We start from the raw sequence: 20819 nt of genomic DNA, 5'->3' as shown, positions 1-20819 counted from the left end.
ATGGCAATTTTTTAAAATGAAAACAAACCTGTTTACAGTCCTCGGTTTGTTGTAAAATACCCATTGAAACTTGAGTATATTTTAGATTTTTTTCGTAACTAGTTCCTGCTCTGCTTGTCTGCCAAGAGCATTTATTTTGGTAGGACTTTCACTGTTAGCAATAAGAAAAGGAGTACTTGTGGCACCTTAGAGACTAACCAATTTATTTGAGCATGAGCTTTCGTGAGCTACAGCTCACTTCATCAGTTCTGATGAAGTGAGCTGTAGCTCACGAAAGCTCATGCTCAAATAAATTGGTTAGTCTCTAAGGTGCCACAAGTACTCCTTTTCTTTTTGCGAATACAGACTAACACGGCTGTTCCTCTGAAAACTGTTAGCAATGTTTTTCAATGAGGCTATTATGTGAGTTTGTAGTATTCTCAGACATAGTGTCCCTTGAAATATTTCACATCACTCTGTCGTACTGTGTGTTACTACAGTATTAGACAAATTCTGAAATTGAGAGCAATTACAATGTGCAGTACTATGCACTCCCAAACAATTTTGTTTAATGCTGCAGTTTAAGGAAGCAAGGAATTAAATACTAAAGCTACATTTAAACAGCAGTAGGGGCTTCACTTTGACCTATTAAGGAATGCCAACATAAGATCTGGATCGGTCTTTGTGAAATTAATTATTCGAGTAGTTGCTTGCCAATAGAAGGAAGAAATTCACAATCTGGCCTGTAATTTGTAATGTGAGATATGTGCTTCCACTGTAGAAAAGCTAGTGTTTACTAATTAATCTTGGATTATTAAAGAGAAAAATTACACATTTAAGATGACAGTCATAGATCACTTGGGCAGGCAGAAGATGGAAAGATTTACTTTTCCATTTAGCAATATTTCTTTCGGTTCAATGGGCTCAGCTTTTCACTTTGCATAATAAGAAGGCATTGCCGTTAGACATAGTGGGACCATTTAGCACAAAGTGATTTAAAAATGCAACTGCAGTCAATTTGGCAAGTGAGTTATTGCTTAGCACAGCTCTGTCTCGAGTCCCTAGTGTTTAGTGTCTTTTTTTTAAGCATGTACGTTGAAATTTTTAAAGCAGCCTAGTCGATTTATCTAGATGGACCAAGATTTTCAATGTAACTAGTAATTTTGAGGCCTCAATTTTTTGTGATGCCCAACTTGAGACATCTTAAAAGGAGCTGAATTTTCAGAGAGTGGGTGATCAGCATTCTCTAAAGATCAGGCCCCTTTAGGGTGTCTCAAAATAGGCACCCAAAATCCCTAGCCACTTCTTGTGTTGATATTTCTGGCAGATATGTCTAAGCCTCAGCCGAAGGATTAAGCTGCACTGGTGCTAGTGATATTGGGAGTGCTAGTGTACTGGTGCCGCTGGCATTTTAAGGACTTTGCCAATTAGAGCTGCTCTAAATAGGGTTCGATGACACAGTGCTTAAAAGGCCAAGGGCCCCGAGCTCCCAACATTGCTAACGCTGGTCGAGCTGAATCGGTGTTAGCAAGTGTAGGAAATGGTCGCAGACTTTTCCTCGTGGAGACAAGCCCCTTGTGTGTCTCTAGTTACAGGAAGTCTGTGGTGTTTCAGAGGTGCCCAAACAAAGGTGGACAATGCCCCATGATCCCACTGCCACCAATGGGCTGCCAGGCAATACCTTCTACAAAGCACCACCCAGAACTTTGAGTTGGAACGTTCAGTAGAAGTGAAAATGGTTCTGATGTTGCTGCTTAGTTCCTACTGTCTAGGTACAGGTCAGCAGCCTCCCGTAACAATGTGGGTGCTCTTGATTCCTGCTTATAGACAGTTCCTACTGGGAGGGAGAGCAGAATACCTGAGTCAAGATTCTCTGTGGATCGAAAAGGAGAATTTTGCCCATAACTTGTTTGGCTTTAGGCATCAGCAAATAAATTTGTTGTAGCCACAGTTTTATAAAAGCTTTAGGTGAATCGTGCAAACTTTTTGGTTACAGAAAATGAATGGGTGTTAAGCGCTATTTTTACCTTCTGTCATATTAATAAATAAAGTTTTATAAACACTTCTGATGAATCCAGGAGCAAAGATGCCCAAGATCAAAGATGCTTTTTTTTTCTCGGGTGATCATGCTGTTGTAGTAGCAAGAATGCATGTTCTTTGGCTTGGCTGAACTTGAGACACACCAAACATTTTCCACCCATACCATCGCTGTCTCTCGCCAGTGTTTATAGCAAGGTAATAAATGTGCCTAATTTCCGCAAGTGGCAGACATCTGTGGTGCAAGGAATCCATGCAGTCTGAGCTTATAAGGAATGAGATGCAAGCAAAGGGAGGATTGTGAAACTGAAGTGGGAGTCTTTCACTGATAATGCAAAACTGCAGGAAGGAGTCACTGGTACTTTGACAAAACGAGTTTTCCTCTTTTCCCCACAAACGAAGCTTCAGATGAATTTTCCCTCATGTGCACCTTAGCTTGCTTAGGCTGCAAGGACAATGCTTTTCTTAATCAGCAGCGTCTGCACGAGATGCTTGCAGACATAACCCTGCCAATTCCTGGCTGCTGAGAACAGCTCTTAAAGATGACAAAGCATCAGCCCCTTCCTCTAGCCGGGGAGTGAAACCATGTAAGGAGTTGCATTCCTCCTGCTAGCTCTGAAAACCATATGTTCTTTCGCTTTGAAAGTGGAGATCGCAGAAAAGCACATTTTTGTTTTGTATTTGCTTTGTTTTTGGTTTTTGGGGAAGGGGGATGGGAAGCAAAGACATGCCTCTACCACAGAGGATAAGGGGAATAAAAGCATATCTAAGAGTGAGATGGAATTAAAGAAATAATGCATAATTAACCTGTGGAACTTTTTGCTGCAGGCTCTTGTTAAGGCAGATGATTTAACGTGAGATCTTTTAAAAAATGGGTTAAATCCTGATCTGAAGAATGACATCTGCAATTACACCACCCCCGTTACCCGTCCTCATTCTTCAGTGATAAGCTGACCACTGTCAGAGGTCAGGAGGAACTCCTCTTCCCCATGGTATGTTATCACACAGCTAGATTTGGTACCAGGGGTTAGGGGTGTTGAATTTTCTTCTGATGTATCCAGCGGTTAGTGACAGGATTCTGGAGCTGTTTAACTTATTTATTATTTGCGTTATAGTATCTATCATCTAGGAGACCAAGTCAGGGATCAGGGCCTGGTTGAGTTAGGCACTCTGTGGACAAGTAGCAAAGAGGACAGTCCTTGCCTTAGAGAGTTCACAGTCTGCAAGGCAGGTAGTTGCAATAGGAGGATGACACAAACAGTTGGGCTAGGTTGGAAGGATGAGGTAACAAACAGGATGTACCCAGTGCCAGATCTGATGAGCCCTATGTTACTAGTTAGATACGGGGTGGGGGGGGGGGAGGGGGAAATGGGCATCTTGAAGAAATATAAAAATAAGACAAAAGTTACTGATGTGATTCATTGTGGGTGACTGTTCTCATTTGTCTAGTATGGCCCTGGGCACATTGTGGACTAATTTAAAATGGTAATATGCTCTAAACCTTTAAATAAGTATCCATCTTCCACACAGCAACTCTGCTACAATGTTTGATTACAGTAGCATTAATGCTAAAAGCTGTCAGCATCTTTGCAGGATGTTGATGATGGATGACATAAATGAAATTATATTTGAGCTCTGGGTAACTGACATACTGGCCGTAATGTCATCAAGCAGGAAAGGTCATGTAAGTAATTTACACCAGTGGTTAGCTGCACTTGACATGTCAGTACATGGACAATCAAAAAGCACAAAATAAATATGTGCAAGCAGAGATGGCTCTTCCCTCTTCCCCCCCGCCCCAGGCAGGTTGTATATTCCTCATGAAATCACCTTCGTTACTATTGTGTCATGCAGGGTTCATTCATTTGAATGTTGTACAGCTTGCCTGCTCTTATTCGAAATGGGATAGAAATGGAATGGAGACAGTGTCTGCCTTGGGAATCAGGGGCTGCATTCGAGCACACGTTCTGCAGATGTGCTCATGAACAGTAAAGATGCCTTCTCTCTCTCAGCACTTGTGTCGAGCCTGCGCTTCTCTGGGTTCCTTCCTTCGCAATCCTATTAATGGTGGTGAGAGCACCTTCGCCCCTGCAGCTCATGTCATTTCCAACAGCCTCCCTGCATCTCTTGAGCCTTCTTCAAACCTCACTTGAAAACCTTGCCTATACAGCTTGATTTCTTTCTGTATCTTCTTCTGGAATTGCATTGTGAACTAATGCAGTACATTATATATGTTTTATTAGAATACTAGCGCGGGCAGCTGTTCGACTTATGAAGCCTAACTTGTGTTACATAATTCTTGTAAGAATATTCCTAATTTTCTGTTTGGTAGATTCCACACTTTATTCTCAAATGTGTGATGTGATCTGTGATGCCCTGGTCTGAAAGGCAGCCGATGAGAGGAAGCATAATGTAGTCGTTAGGGCGCTAGCCTGGGACTCTGGAGACCTGGGTTAATTCCTGCTCCACCCCCGATTTACGTATGACCTTGGGCAAGGCATTTAGGGCCCAATTTTTAAAGCTATTTAGGTGCCTAGAGATGCAGATAGACAGTGGGATTTTCCAAAGCACCTTCATTGCAGTGGGAGTTTGAGGACGAGGCACTTTCTCCTGCTAAGCACCTGCATCTGCATCTTTAGCTTTTCAAAACCAGAATAGGGGTGGTTCAGATGCAGGTTCCAAAGCACTAGACCCATCAACATTCAAATGAGGGCGAAAGAAGAAGATCATAGATGGGCTTGGATAAACGCTTCTAGTTTTGTGTTGTTATTTCTAGTGGAAACATACCATGTCACATTGGCTTGACAAAGATGTCCTATAATTGGGAAAGGAGCAAAAGGAGTTTGGTTGGACAGTGTGCACAAAAATCACAGTTCGGACTCATTCCTGCACTGAGAGCATTCAGCTCCTTGGCTTTAATGAAAGTTGAAGGTGCTCAGGAATTGGCAAAACTGGATCCTTGATCCCTTGAATTCTAGGTTTCTGTCGAGAATAGCCTGATTGATGGTAGACTCAATGGAGCAGCAGGAGGGTCTATATTCAGCAAGGACCTGATTTTTCAGAAACCCAGCGTCCCCACAACTTCAGCTGACGTCGTTGGGAGCTAGGGGTGCAAACCAGGAGATGGGTCTCGGGAAGGAGATAGGGAAAGAGCTCTAAATAAGCTAATCTGACTGCGCTATAGAAAATCATTGATCTTTTTCACAGGTCCTTGCTGACCTGTGCTGTGTATGCTCACCCAGTGCTAAGTTTAAGCCGCCGTCAGATTTGAAATGTATGGCTGCCAATGGGATTTTTTTTAAGCATGCAGGTTTCTGCTGCATAGATGCTGGCAATGGCAGCTGAAGTTTCCCATGCTGCCACTGACCTCTTCCATGGCCTAGAAGCAGTGGTGTCCAGGCTTGGTCCTGACTGAATCTGTGGCTGCTGTGCAGGCTGATACATTGTTAACGCGGCTTACTGCCTGCTAGCGAATTAGCTGAGCTTCAACTGCAGCCTGCCTTAGGCATCAAGCATGGACCAAAGGTAGCAGAAATCTCACCAGGGCAGCTGATCTCATGAGATGGGAGGGGATGGTGGAAGATTTTGGTGCTTTAGAATCTACAGTGGAACTTTAGCCCCGATTCAACCTAATCCCCCTCTTAAACCCAATCTAAACCTGACCAGCTCCCAACAAAGCATGGAACAAAACCTGCCTTTCTGTTCCTGCTGCCAAGGTTTCTGCATGCAATACCACCCCCTTCCCTGTTCAAGAAGTGCATGGCCTTAGGATCCAGCACAGGGGGCTTTCACTCCCTGTGCACCCCAGAGCACAACTCTATAGGAGTGCATTGTACTGAGTCCTGGGCAGTGTGTAGGTAGCAGGGGCGTAGTGTGAGTTAGGACTGGCCAGGGGCCAGGACATAGCTATCTGAATCCACCAGCTCTTGCCTGGCGTGGGTGGGCCAGGGAAGTCTGAAGTGCTGATCATCTATGCTGCAGCCCCAAAGCTGTGATAGTGGCTGCCGAGTGGTTTGGGGTACTAAGCTCAGCTGTTCAGCTGTGGAGTGGGGGATGGAGTTTGCCATCCTGAAAACTCTCTCCTGTTGCTCAGGAGTGTCTGCTATAAATAGACACACATGGAACACCACATCAGTTTGAGTGATGCTGGCAACAGCAGCCCCACTGGGGCAGCAGAGACAGCAGGGGGGCCAGTCCATTAGCATGCTGGCTAACTGACTCCTGCTGCATGGCCTGCCCCAACTCCATACACCAACAAGAACTGGGCCTGTTCCAGGCCTTGTTGATTTCTGCTTATAAGAGACTTTAAATCATCTCAGGATGGGCACTACACCCTGACTGTTTAAGAGTTGTGTTTGCAAGGCAGTGTTGCTGAGCAACTGGGGCTGGGGGTGTGGGGGAGAGGGCGGGACATCAAACTTGTAGCTATTCCTGTCCTAATTTCCCCAAAGGCTGGGAAAGTGCCCAGTTCTTGCTCCTTTGTTCTTCAGGAGGGTGGTTGTCTGTTCTCTTAGAGCTTGCCTACATGGGAGAGTTTTCCAGTCATACTGGTATAAAAATAGCAGTGTAGTTAAATTGCTATAATGCTGTTGTGTAGACACTTCCTATAGCAATGGAAGGGGTTCTTCTGTCTCTGTAGCAAATCCTTCTTTGAGAGGCTAGATCAATGGAAGGATTCTTCCCCTAACCTAATGGTGTCCACACTGGGGCTTAGGTCAGCCTAACTACACAACACGGGGCATGAAATTTTTCCCAGTCCTGAGCGATGTTATTAAGCTGACCTAAATCTGAAGTGCCAACCAGCCCTCATTCCAGAATGATGGGCTTTCTGCAGCTTAACTTGAACTGATTCCAAACGCCTACAAACTAAACCAGAGGAAGGCACTGTGAGAAGAGAGTCTGCAGGGGGATTTATATCCAGGTAACTCTAGTGATTTAAATTCACACTCTGCCTTATACTGGTGTAACTTTCCAGTGTAGACTAGACTCTGATACTTTTACTGAGGCTGAGTATTAGTACCTTGCTCCTCACACAGACCCTTTCATTTCAGTATGATGACTTGAAAAGTAAGGTTCTACTCAAAGTGAATAAGGGTATCTCAATCTAGCCCTTACTTAGGATTTCGTTTGTTGTTTTAAGCAAGGACGCCTTGTAGATATAGGGACAGGCCATCAGCTATGGCTCTGCATGAGAGATCATCTGCATGGCCAGATTTTGGGATCGGTGACTTAGCTTGCCAGTTTTTTGGAGTCAGGAACCAAGTTTTTCTGTTTGCCTTATGAAACACCCAGCACACCCTTTGGGTTATCTAAAAGTAACAGTATTGTCAGTATGGGGAAAAAAACTGCCATTGGTGAGGAGAGATCTGAAGTCAGAAAGGTTATAAAGTGGCAGAATCATAGACATGTCTGGCTGAGAGGTCGTCAAATCCAGCCCCCTCTGCTGAGGCAGGACCAAGTAAACCACCTAGACCATCCCTGACAGGTGTTTGTCCAACCTTAAAACCTTAAACGCTCCTTAAAACCTCCAATGATGGGGATTCTACAAGCTTCCTTGGAAGCCTATTCTAGTGCTTGTGGAATGATTGCTACAGAGAGCAAAGGGCATTTTAATTTCTGATGTCTTTTAACCTGAGCTGCAGTCTGAGTGTGACTTTCAAATGAGTTAGGTGCCCAACTCACCTTATATTTCAATGGGATTAGGGCTCCCACCTCTCTGTCTCTTTTGAAAATCTCACCCGTCATTCTTTTTTCTGTCGTTCCTTTCTTCTGGCACCATTTGGCCTGCTCTGGGCATGGCTGCAGCGCTGGTATGTTTCTGATGATTGTTAAATCCCTGTTGGTGGTGAGTAGGGGGATGGGGAAACCTCCAGCTATTTGTGGGGAGGGGGGCAGAGGTAGGAGTGCACAGCACAGCATTCATTTTCCAGCCAGCTGGTGCTGATTCGGGACATTTTCGGCCATGACAATTGCATGGAGAAAAGCCACTGAGGGATCAGTTACATGTGACTGCTATAGTCACAGTGTATGCAGCCGAGTTCCAGCTCCCTTGTCTTTCTATTTTGCACTGTGAGAGACACAGACGGGTTGTTTGGAGAAGTGACAAGATAGCAAGAAAAGAGTGGGCAAAACCAAACCCCCAAATTCCTCCCTCTGGATTCCCCTGTTTTCCCTATGGCAATGTGATCATATGGTCCATTGCAACAATTTCCGTCCCTCTCTTTAGCCACTGTAGTGGATTGTAGGAGTCAAGCATGAGCCTCTGACACAGCCCAGTGTGATGGGATTTGCAAGAACGACATCGACCTTTATAAATATCTTTGGGTGATTCATATTTCCTATTAAATTAAAACCACAGGATCATGCATCATTTGGACTGTTTGTTAGTTAAACCGTATCTAATTATACACAGTCGATAAGTCAGCTCCTGTGCAAATATTTTCTGTGAGTCCTGACCTCATTTTTCCCCCGCAGTGGGTTGATAAAGAATCCAGCATTTTCTGAAAGATGGGTCACTCAATTCCCAAAGGGCCATGACAAATTCAGGAGATGGGGATCTATGTTAAAGAGTGAGTGGTTGCAGGCAGGAACTGAAATCCCATTTAGAGTCTTCTCCTGGTGCTTTAGGCAGGCTCCTTCCCAGCTGGAAAATAGTAATCTTTTGGGATGGATAAGAAAGCAAGCGGTGTGGGCCAATGAAAAGAGCTGGAATGGGAGTCAGGTGACCTGAGTTCTGTTTCTAGCTCTGCCACTGACCTGTAGTGTGACCTGGGCAAGTGACCTGCTTCAGTTCCCAATCTGCGAAACGGGGACAGAGATCCTTACCTTCCTTTGTAAAGTGCTTTGAGATCTCCCGGCGAAAAGCTGCTTGTAAGTAGTATCCCTATTGCATCTCTTCATATGGAAGCAGTTCTGATCCCTTTGCCGACCCATTTGCTCACCTCTCATCCTGCTAGCACAAGGCAGGCTCTTTCACTCTGGACTCACTTTTCTCTATGACCTTAAAAAATAGCCCCACTTTGTCTTATTTTGACTATGATGAATGCCCATGGCATGTTTATTGTTCAAACAATCTTTTCAGTATCAGGAACATATTATCAGGGGCATATCTAGCGGTTTTGCCCCCCAAAAAACAAACCAACCAGTTCCCCCCCCCACACACACACACCGCTGGGGAATCAGTGGAGCAGATCCAAAATAAGAGCCCAGGGGCACAATGCGTATGGCAGGGACCCTGCTTGCCCAGTCCTTGAACTGGCCCTGTGTGTTGTATGAGCATGTGAGTTAGTCTCAGAGCAAGGATTTGAACTCTCTAGTGATTAGAACACAAGACTAGCCACCAGGCTCACTAGTGTTCTAATCCTGGCTTGGCCACTGTGTGATCCGGGCAAGTCACTTAACCTTGCTGACTCTATTTCCCCATCTGTAAAGTGGGAATAAAACCTGCAAGCTATTAGGGGCAGGTACTGTCAGTTATAACATGTTTGTACAGCACCTAGCACAATAGAGCCCAAGTTGGCTGAGGCCTTTAGGTACTACCACACCAGCTGTATCTGTTTTAGGTACTTTTATGGCCTTTATTATCATAGTTTGAGCACCCCACATCCTTGAATGTATTTAAATGTTTAATATACTACTACCCCTGTCATATATGGTGCTGAACTTGTGGAGGGCTAGGCTGTGCGGCTAACGCTGTTTGCAAAACCACTGGGATGAGAGTAAAGCATGTTTAGGCTCCAGGACGCAGCCTGTGAAATTGACGCGGCAACCAAAACTCTCTGGAAATGTAAACAAAGTCCTTCAAAACCAAAAAAGATTATTTAAGAAAAAAAAAAAAGAAGACACACCTCACTTAGCTTGCTGTTGCTATTTCTCCGGGTTGCTATGTAAACAGGTTTATTTCTGGCTCGCACTGCATACCAGGCTCAAGCCGGGTGCGATGTAATCCTGCATTATTGGTTAAGCATACCGGGGCAGACGCGTGGGTTTCAGAGCAAAGCTCCTCCAGCATTTCCTGGGAACAGCTGCTCTGCGTGGCCCATGGCAGTTGCAGTCTGTCATTTTCGTCGCCTCACCAGCCAGAGTGTTTTTCCACAAGAGAACGTTCCATCCGCTGCGCCACCCACCTCTTGGAGAGCAGACACCTGCTGCGGGACGCAGATAAGAGTGGCCAGGGAAAAGACTGGGTGTGAGTCAGTAAAGCTACGCAGGGGAGGTGCCCGACCTTTCGGGTGGGAAATGAACGACAGCTGCTGCCTTCACTTTCCCGTTTGGGTCCATTAAGCTGGAATCAGGAAAGGAACCTAGGTTGGTCCAAAGAATCAGTGACACCCCAGGACTTTGAAAGCAAGCTGGTATCAGCTGCCAGCAGCAACAAGGTGACAAAGTTAGGGTCGTGTCACTGTAGTGTCAAGAGACCTGGGTTCCCTTCCCAGCTCTGCCTGCTGTATGACCGTAGGCAAATCATTTCCCCTGGTGGTGTTCTGTAGTCACTCATTAAATGTGACCACATACCTCTCACTGTTAGATTATTTGTATTGTGCCTCAGAGACCATGTCAGGGACCAGGACCCCACTGTCACCGTACAAACACAGAACAAAAAGATGATCCCTGACGAAGGAATTTACAGTCTAAATGATCTGGATGTCTGTTTTCTCTCCCACCCTTTGTATTGTCTGTGTAGATTGCAAGCTCTTAGGGGCAGAGATTGTTTCTTAGCGTGTGTGTTGCACAATGCGCTGCACAATAAGGCTTCAACCACAAATAATGGAGGCTACTAACAGTGCCAGTGATCCTGTTGCACAGGCGAACCAGGCAGTGTCCATGCAAAACTGCTCTATTCGTGATGTGCAATTACCCCATTTGTATGCACACATGCAGGATTTGCACACACATTGTCATGGTGGCATGACTGTGTTTGAGGATGTGGCCTTGAATGTGTCATTGGTGGCTAAGCATGTGACATGTCAAGGGAATGAGCTTCCACGAGCAAAGAGACAGGGCAGCTATTTCTGCTCGCAGTTTGATGTTAGGGTCCACCAGATATGGCTGTGTCTGACCAGCTCTGGACCCTTGCGGAGGGCAAGTGTAAGGCCTACAGCCCAACTTAAGTCTCACTATCTTGCGGGGTTAAGTTGGACTTAAGTGGTGAATTTCATCCAGGGTGCGACTTCTTGTCACCTATTGCTAACTCTTCCGCAAATAAAAACGCTAGCTGCAGTGGAGAGATGGCAACACCTGTCACTTGAATTAGGAAACAGCTGGAAGGATGTATTCTCAGACCCAGATAATACATCATCCCAAACAGCAGGTTAGTTTATGACCTAGAGCTATCTATGCAAAGTAGCAATCCTGACTGAGGAATACAAGTAAAGCCTCCTGTCCCTGATGCTGCCTTTCCCAAATTCCAGTAAGGAGGGGAACTGTTGGATAGCGTCCTGTGTGGTTTTATGATGTCATCTGTAGTTTCACTATAACCTGCAAATTCATTTCCACTCATGGCCTGTTTGAACCTTAGTGTCTCTATTGATGAATGAGCAGTGGCTCTAAAAGGCCAAGAACCAGGCCATCCCTTTCCTCTGAATCCATACTGAACCAGTGTCACAGCACGGTGTTAGGGGATGCAGTGCTCTGCTGTATGTGAATGGACATCTCTCTTGTATTCTGAAAAGCTTTTTACATGGGCAAGAGCCTAGGGCTATTGTCATAAATATAAAGGGAAGGGTAAACCCCTTTAAAATCCCTCCTGGCCAGAGGAAAAATCCTCTTACCTGTAAAGGGTTAAGAAGCTAAAGGTAACCTCGCTGGCACCTGACCAAAATGACCAATGAGGAGACAAGATACTTTCAAAAGCTGGGAGGAGGGAGAAAAACAAAGGGTCTGTGTCTATCTTTATGCTGCTTTTGCTGGGGACAGAACAGGAATGGAGTCTTAGAACTTTTAGTAAGTAATCTAGCTAGGTATGTGTTAGATTATGATTTCTTTAAATGGCTGAGAAAAGAACTGTGCTGAATAGAATGACTATTCCTGTCTGTGTGTCTTTTTTGTAACTTAAGGTTTTGCCTAGAGGGATTCTCTATGTTTTGAATCTAATTACCCTGTAAGGTATCTACCATCCTGATTTTACAGAGGTGATTCCTTTACTTCTATTAAAAGTCTTCTTGTAAGAAAACTGAATGCTTTTTCATTGTTCTAGGATCCAAGAGTTTGGGTCTGTGGTCACCTATGCAAATTGGTGAGGATTTTTACCAAACCTTCCCCAGGAAGTGGGGTGCAAGGGTTGGGAGGATTTGGGGGGAAAGATGTGTCCAAACCACGTTTCCCAGAAAACCCAGATAAAGTTTGGTGGTGGCAGTGGAAATCCAAGGGTAAAATGATTTTGTACCTTGGGGAAGTTTTAACCTAAGCTGGTAAAAGTAAGCTTAGGAGGTTTTCATGCAGGTCCCCACATCTGTACCCTAGAGTTCAGAGTGGGGAAGGAACTTTGACAGCTATGCTGATGGAATCCCCATATAATGTGCTACAGATAAAGGAGTGAACAAACCAAACCAAACTCCATTAGAAATGGGCTGGGGAGGAGGAAATCGATGTCTGACAAATGGAACCAAATCAAATCAATAGAGATGGGCTTTTTATTTTCAGGCTTCTGAGGCATTGGAAACGGGACCGAACCAATACTTTGACTCTTCACTTTGGGGACATTCGGATCTGGATTCAAACTTTGGGACTGGCTCATGCATCTGTGACTGGCTGAACTGAACACCCCAGAATTCTAATCTGGTCGTGAACTTCACAGCTCAGGCCCATCTCTGATACATATTAAGATATAAGTAGGTGAGTTTCATGCTTCAGGGCATAGGAGTCAGGAAGGAATTTCCTGCTGTGCTCCCTTAATGTACATCAGGCAGCCATGGAAAGCAGAGCGTAAGCTGAAGCAGCCTTGAGTCTGCTCTAACTGATGCTGGGGACTGCAAAGCTTAAGAATATGTGGAATGCAAAGGTGATTTAAAGGTACCCCCTCTAGCCATCTGTATTCCTGCACCAAGCACAAGACCAGAGTAAGGAAGACTTGGGACCAAGGTCTTAATTACAAACAATTGAAAACATTCTCTTATTTATGCAGCTCCCAATTGGCCTTGCCAAAAGATGTAAAAAGACAGGTCCCTGCCCCAAGGAGCTCCTATTCTGATGACAACAACTGAGGGACTGAAGCATTTGAGGAACAATAAGTAACAATACGGGCAGAAGAAAAGCCCTTGGGAGAGTGTCCCATTAATGGGTGGCTGGGCTAATCAGAGGATGATTGCAGAATTCACAAGGTTGTTCGGTCCCCTGGCCTGACCTACAAACAATGGAAAAAACCTCCTCCAGCCGGTGTCCTGGAGGGCATGTCAATAAAGGCAATAAATGCCGCTGTGTGAGCTGCAACTGCATATGTCTCACTGGATTAGGGCCAGCCCCAGGAGTTGTTTATGCTAATGGAGCTAATCTCTGTAATCTTGTCACACAAATGTCTCCTCACTGCTGGCAGAGGGGCAGGGATTTGGGATTATATGCAGATGACATCATACATGCTCCTCCACCTTCGTGCAATGGGAAAGGGGCACATGTAGGGGATGGGAGTGATACCCTATGGATTTAGCTCTGGGAAAGGGTGATATATCATCCTGCGAGCTGAGGAAGAGATCTCCAAGATGATAGGGGAGCTATGGAGAGCGGTGCTGCAAGTTTCAACTGTGCTGACCTGCCCCACCCTGACCTGAAGGAATTAACTTGAGGGGATGAGGGGCAGTTCATGGTCTAGTCAACAATTGTCCTCTTTGCTCAAAGAGCCCAAGGATGCCAATTATAGTGCCAGTTGTGATGGACTGTAACAGGCTGGCACTGTTTGCCTGGAAACCCTATCCTGTTAGCAGAAGTTAATCCTGCTGAAAAAGGGTTAAGTCGGTTCTGCTGACTAACTGAGGCAAGTGGCTAGTTATGCACCTGGACATAAAGGGGGTGGGAGTGGCTCTCTGGGAACTAGGGTGTGGGCTGACCAGTCTTGAAGAAGGAACCAAACCCGAACAGAAGGGTTGGGCTGAACTTTTCTGATGTTAGTTCTTTGTTAATAAAGCCAGATGCCAGAGGAGGGGGTGGGTTTGGACTCAACACAGAGCGTGGACTTTCTTTCAAAGCACCTGTTCATCTGGAGGTTTTTCTCCCTTGGACAATTGTCTGCTGGAGGCAGAATTGCGACCCACCAACTCATTTCGCATAGGGAATGCCAAACAGCAGGTGGTCGCAGATTTTGGTTATACTTGAGCTGAAATGGATAGAAGCAGTCAGCCTTGAGCTGAAAGGTTCTATGTCCCACTACCAATCCCCTCAGACATCCAGTCCCCCAGGACTATAATAGTCACAATTACCTGGCCAAATTCACCCTGGGTCAAACTCTGCTCGGCGAGAATCACATCAGGGATGAATTCAGGCTGCTGCCAGGAGGTGCAGGTGAAATGTTTGAAAGCAAAAACTATATTTCTCTGATATTTACTGAAAAAGTCTCAGCTGCCAGCCCAGAGCAAAGGCCGTTCATTTCCCCCCACAGCTGTGCTCTTGGGTGCAGATTCCTCCTTTAATTTCTGGATCTCTTAGCACCATTAAAACAGGCACTTGGCAAGCCCAGAAATGCACTGGCATCAGCTCGGGAGATCTTTGGCTGTTACCCGATGGACAGGTTCCAGCTTTCTGAAAAATGAACCTGCTGCTGAGCACGGGTGCAGCTGAGCCATAAGTGCCAACAAGCGAAATGATGCTTGGCATCATTTAAAACTCAGACTCATCGCACCTGATATTTCTAAGGTAAGAAACAAGCAAAAAAAACCCTCTCTCCCAGACGTTCAGGCATTCTTTAGCCATCAGAACAAAGCAAAAAAGAGCACAAACTCGGTATTTTAAAAAATCCTTTGCAAGTTACCTTAAAGCCGGCTCTCCTCTGAGTCTCCCAGGCCGTTTCCAATCATTCCCAATCAGTTCCCCAGGCCTCCTTTTGTGTTAGGATAGAGGCCTTAAGCCTGTTCCACCCTCCTCCATCACCACCTCTGTGTCTCTTTGCTTTAGGTTGCAGGTCCCAATCCACTACATAGATTCTCTTAGCTTCAGGGTGCTAAGAACCAGAGTCCCCTGCAGTCTTCAGGATTCTAGGCCTCAAGCACCCATATAGCAGCAGCTCTTTGCTTCAGGTTGTCTTGCTGGCCACAGTCCTTTTTTCCTCTTCTTGCTTCAAATTCCGGCCTCCCCTTCCCACATCCTTTCTCCTGCCCAGCACGCTCATCACTCTCTGTTTTTTCCCCTTCACACACCCTGTTTTTCCAGATACCCTGGTGAACAACACAGTATAAAAACCCAGCTTGATTAAGACATGGTCCTGCACCCTCTGACTGATGGGCACAGAGGCAGAGGGAGGTTGGAGCTGAGACTGGGCTAGGGGATTGTCATGCCAACTCCTCCTCACCTCAGACGTTTCACTTCTGGTTGAGCTATTTCATTTCTGTGCTGTTTGAGGGGGTTCAGCTTAAATTCCCCCAAGAGCCTCCCCATCATCAGCCATGTGCCCTCTTCCTGAGCATAAATTCCCAACTCATGGGCCTGACTTTGTGCCTAAAACATGCTTTAAGGATTACAGGGCCGGCCCACAACATTTTGGCACCTGAGGCGGGGAGCTCAAATGACGCCCCCATGCCCCCTTGCTTGGGCCAAAACTTTGAAACTCTGGGTCCTAGTGGCACCCCACCCTTCCCCCCAAGGCACCTGAGGCGGCTGCCTCAGTTCGCCTCATGGTAAGGCCAGCCCTGAAGAATTAGCTGGAACACTAATTAGAGTCGGCATGCCATGGTCAGTAAACATAGCACAAGGAGAAAGCAGATGGTGGTGATCGTACAGCCACCAAGGAGAAAGGACTGCAGGACGCTTCACAAGAACCTCTGAGTACAATCCTTTCAGACAACCCCTCATTTTAGTGCCAGACTGTTTGTGTCTCAGCATATGAGTGTAACCCCTCCCCTGACACACACACACACGCGCGCGTACTAGACCTGTGGTTTGGGGCACATCTCTGTTAGAAAATTCCCCTTAAAGAACCTTTTAACTTACTGTTCTTTGAGGATTCGGTAAAACACATTGCTCTAGATGTAAAAACCTCATGCCCCAAACTTAGGCCCAAACAAACTTTTTTATGGCTGAGCTCTATAAATCCCTGAATGGGGTGTGTGTGTGTGGTTATAATGGAACTGCTGACGCGAAGCTGAGCGGCAGCACATGAAGAGATCCCTGTTAATACCAGCAATCTGATCACAAACGGAATGCACTGCTGTCATCATTTGGCTTAGTCAATAGGTTGCTTCATTGACTGCTCATTTGACGGCTCAGTTTAGTCTGTTGCATTGAAAGTATGGAAACCGACAAGAGAAAATCCTCGGTGCCTTTTTTCCCCCTCCGACGTCCGACGTTCTTTCTTGGCTTGCTGACAAAGAAGGATTTGCAGAGAGATGATGAGCATGTGAAGAACCCTTAGCTCTGCTCCCTCGGCATATTTACAGATGGCCGGCTGCCCAAAGGCATTCTCCTGTGTGTGCAGCCTAGACAGTAGATGCTCTGCACTATAAAGCTTCCCACCTCTTTATTACAACCTTTTCCACAAGCGCAGTCAGATTTAGTGGGTGTGGTGGGCCTGATTCCCCACTACCTTAAGTTGCACCTGGTACAGTCATTTACTCCTGTGCCAAATGGGCATAAGAACACTGTCAAACTGGTTTGGTGCAGTGTTGTTGTAGCCCTGCCAGTCCCAGGATATTAGACAGACAAGGTGGGTGAGGTAATATCTTTTATTGGACCAACTTCTCTTGGTGAGAGAGACGAGCTTTCAAGCTTGCACAGAGCTGAAGCTAAACTGGTTTGGGAGCATTTTCAACTCACTTTGCACAGGTGCAAATGAGTCTATCAGGCGCAATGCCATGGAGAATCTCCCTGAAAGCATGGAGGGTGGGGTTCTCCGGTCACAACATGTCTTGCACGAGTGCGAAGGAGAAGAGCAGCATATTTGCAGTAGATCGGGAAATGGGATGACTCAGGCGATTAGGGATAGGACATAGTCTTTCACCCTCCTAGTTCTCCAGTTCCAGGGCAGCTCAGGCGGGTAGGAACCATTATCACATGAAGACTGTTCATTGGCAACAGAAAATGAGCTGGGGGCGGGGGAGGGAGCCTCAACCTAGAGTTTGGTGAGCGGGTGCCCCTATTGCAAGAATCCAACAGAGGAGGTGGAACTAACTTTTCCACTGGTGTTGGCAGCCTCAGCAGAGAAGCCAAGGATTATTCCTAGAGAACGACCTCCACCCCTGCTACCATTAGGGAAAGTCACTCCAGTTCAGGTTGAGTCCCGGTGGTGGGGACACTTGCACTGCATTTGTACTTGTGCTGTGGCTCAGAAGAGGACTTCAGATGCCAGGGTGACACCGTTCACTGGTACTATGCTCACTTAATTAGAGACATTGATGGGCTGGGCAGGAAGCAACATTTACAGTAAATAAGTTATGCTGGGATTTTTGGTCCTGCCCTATCAGTCCTCAGCCGGATCTGACAGCTTCAGAAGTCTGTGGGGAGCATTAGTGGTTAGTGCATTAACCTTGATTTCAATAGGAATTAAGCACTTTTAAAAATCCAGCTAAATGCCTATGTGCATTTTTACATGCCTAAATACCTTTAAAAATCTGGCTCTTCCTCTCTCTGCATCTCAGTTTCCCATCCGCTATAGTTCCCTGTATTCTGCAGGAGTCCAGGCTAGATAATCATAACGATCATCTTCTGAACGTAAAATCTATGAATTTTACCTGTTCCAACAGCCTTCCCTGGTGACACTGACCTGTATCTATGGTCCGAGTTATTTAACACTCAGGGAAGGTACTTTGGACCCCACTATCACTGGCCTTGAGCTGCTGCTAAGTTGCCTACACAGATAACAGATAAGGCAGTGGGGCTTAGGAACAGAAAGCTTTTTAAGGACTCAGGCTATCGTGTTCATTTGAAGTTCTGTATTAGCCCTGATAATAAACAATATCCTCAGTAGCATCAATGTAAGGGATGGCAAAAAATACTGGTGAGATCTGGTCCTTTTTAACTGTTAAATAAACTTATTCTTTCTTTGCAGAAAATTCAGCTCATAAATTAATCGGAGCACTGGAGTTCATGGTGGAGAGTAGCCAAATGCAAAAATGCTTCCAAAATCTAAGAGGTCAGTTTTCTACATTTTACATGCAGCATGAATGTCTCTGCTCCTTGGTTGTGTTGAACCAGTGCAATCACTTACAAAATGCTATTGCCAGCAAAAGGGAAGGATGCTGTGAGGCCGGGCTTGCCCCATTTACCTGGGAGGTGTGTCAATGTTTTCCTAAGCAAGAAGACCAACAGAAAGACAAACCAGTGTGCCTGGAGAAAGGATGGTCTTGTGGTTATGTCCTGAGACTGGCAGGTAGGGGAGATCTGTGTTCTATTTACAGCTCTGCCACTGACTCCCTGTGTGACCTTAATCAAATGACGTCACTGCTCCGTGCCTCAGTTTCCCCATCTAAAATGACGATAACAACAACAGTAGGGGATTGTGTGATGCTTAATTTGTCATATTTAAAAACATCTGAGATTATGGCATGGAGAGTTCTGTAGAGGGGTCAGGTATTATGGGGATGGGCACAGTAGAAAGAAGACAGAAAAATGGACAATGGTCAGATGAGAGAGGTTAAATCTCTGGCAGGAAAAATAAACTAATTTGATTCCTTGCAGGATAAATCTCCATGTTTCCTAATGGCAGGACAAACATATGAATCCTGCCAGGAGCTAATTTACATAGACCCTGTCTAGATGGGCATATAAATTCAATTCTTTACAGGGATGGGATGCAGGTTGACACTCTTCAGGGCTCACTAGAGGTTTTCTCTAACCCAGCTGGTCTTAAAGTTCTATGGCTACCTAATTTACCTCCACAGGGCAGTTTTCAAGCCATGTCTGCTCTTCTGTGGATTCACTTAGAAGAGCCTGTGTTCAAAATGACCGAAAGAAGATGAGGTTTAGAAATAAAACACACCTAGTGCAGTCCTTACCGTTTATCAGTAGAGCCAAGCTGCTGATCAGCAGATGTGTGTCAAGCTTTTAGTCTTCCTTTCTGGTGTGCTTTGGATTTTGGCATGCCAGATAGACCTTCCGCCCCCCCTCCACCCAAAAGCAATGCAATCAAAGAAAGATTGTGACACATGTTCCTCTTGCGTACATATCCATTTTTTTCTGGACAGCACCTAAGGAAGTAGAGATCATTTGGGTTATACTGGGGTAGACAACCCCCCCATACACACCCACCAAATAGGACAGCGTTAAAGAGCAGCCCTGGGTTCAGTTAGCCTCACTCTGCTGCACCTGTGCTGAGCCTTGGGCTTAAGAGGAGGAATGCCCAGCAGTGGAGGGCTAGTTGTGAAGGAGAGCAGACAGGCTGATCCTGGTTTGGACTAGGCATTATAGTAGGACTGTGGCCTGTTGGAGGCCTTGGCTGCAATGTAGGCCTGGCCTGGATAGTTAATTAGACGGGTTGCTAAGTGGAAAGACTGGCTGTTGTAGCTGGACTCACCTGCAAGAAGAGGGCTGAAGGCTCAAGCCAGATGGACTGCGGATTCTCTTGTTTGGTTGGTACGTTTATTAGATTTGGACTAAGTCACTCTGCTCCCCTGGAAGGGGTTGAACTTATTCAAGTTGTTTGGCCGAGCAGCCCAGTCACCTCAGTGACTGAAGCAGGCTGAAGATCATTGCAGGGAAACTGGGGCAGAGCTGCAGCATCACTGTGTTCAGCCCTGAGGCCGTGTGCTGGGATGGCAACTCCATGCCAACAATGAATCAGGACACACTTCCCTATCACTCGGTGGTACTGGGAGCAGCAGTGCACCCCTTAATAATACTGGGCCCTTGCTCTTTTTGAGTTTAGTTTTGACTGTGGTCAAGCTCTCCCTGGAGTCAGTGGCCATTTTGCTTGAGTAAGAAATAAGTAAACACTTGAGGATTTGCCCCTCGGTCCTTCCTCAGTGGGAATGTTCTGCCTGAAGCCTGGGCTACACTTAAACCGTAGGCTGACGTAGCTCCAGGCTCAGGAGTGTGAAAAATCTACACCCCTGAGCCCCGTAACTACGCTGCCCTAACCCCAAGCAGGACGAGGGGAGAATGCTTTTGTCCTCCTAGCTGGCATTGCTTGGGGAGCTGGTGTCCTTCTGTGTCCACACTATGGGGTGATGCCAGCCTAGGTACGGTGCCATGGCTACGTTGCCATAGTCTCCGTAGCATACACGTGACCTGAATAAGGCCTTTAAGAAACTTCCCCTTATTAGTGGCACAGTGTGAGTCACCGTCAGCGTAATGTGACCAGCTGGATCAGTTCAAACGCCTTCTCTGTACCCTCCGCACTGGCACAGTCAGGAGATAAGTGCAGCGAGGGCAACAGCCTCCCCAAGAGGGGGTGGAAAGAGGAATTCAGGATGCTGTCGCAGTCTCGTACCCATTAATCAAATGGATTTAATCCTGAACAATATTCCGTGGCGTGACATTCACTTATGGGCTCTGCCAGCCAGTCGGAGAATGCTCAGCCTGATGGATCCTGCAAACTGTTTTACTCTGACATGCGAGCAATTCTGGACCCTGCCAGCTCGCTAAAATTTACTGATGAGAAGCCAAACTCCGTTGCTCTTAGAACCATTCCTGACACAAAACTGAATGCCAGGCATCCATTTCTCTTTCTC

At 46.0% G+C, this 20819-nt stretch overlaps 1 long non-coding RNA gene across 1 annotated transcript; it reads right to left on the bottom strand.

Annotated features, from left to right (window-relative positions):
- Positions 1–340: 340 nt before the first annotated feature.
- On the bottom strand, positions 341–10178 carry LOC140901410 (uncharacterized). The gene is made up of 2 exons (XR_012155841.2): positions 9864–10178; positions 341–9016 (listed from the first exon to the last, which is right to left on the bottom strand). It is a non-coding gene; the product is annotated as an uncharacterized LOC140901410 (long non-coding RNA).
- Between the last annotated feature and the right edge of the window lie 10641 nt (positions 10179–20819).

This window comes from Lepidochelys kempii, chromosome 21 (genome assembly GCF_965140285.1).
Source record: "Lepidochelys kempii isolate rLepKem1 chromosome 21, rLepKem1.hap1, whole genome shotgun sequence".
Classification (NCBI taxonomy): domain Eukaryota; kingdom Metazoa; phylum Chordata; order Testudines; family Cheloniidae; genus Lepidochelys; species Lepidochelys kempii.
The sequence above is the reverse complement of the archived record's forward strand: the minus strand, read 5'-3'. Positions and strand labels throughout refer to the sequence as shown.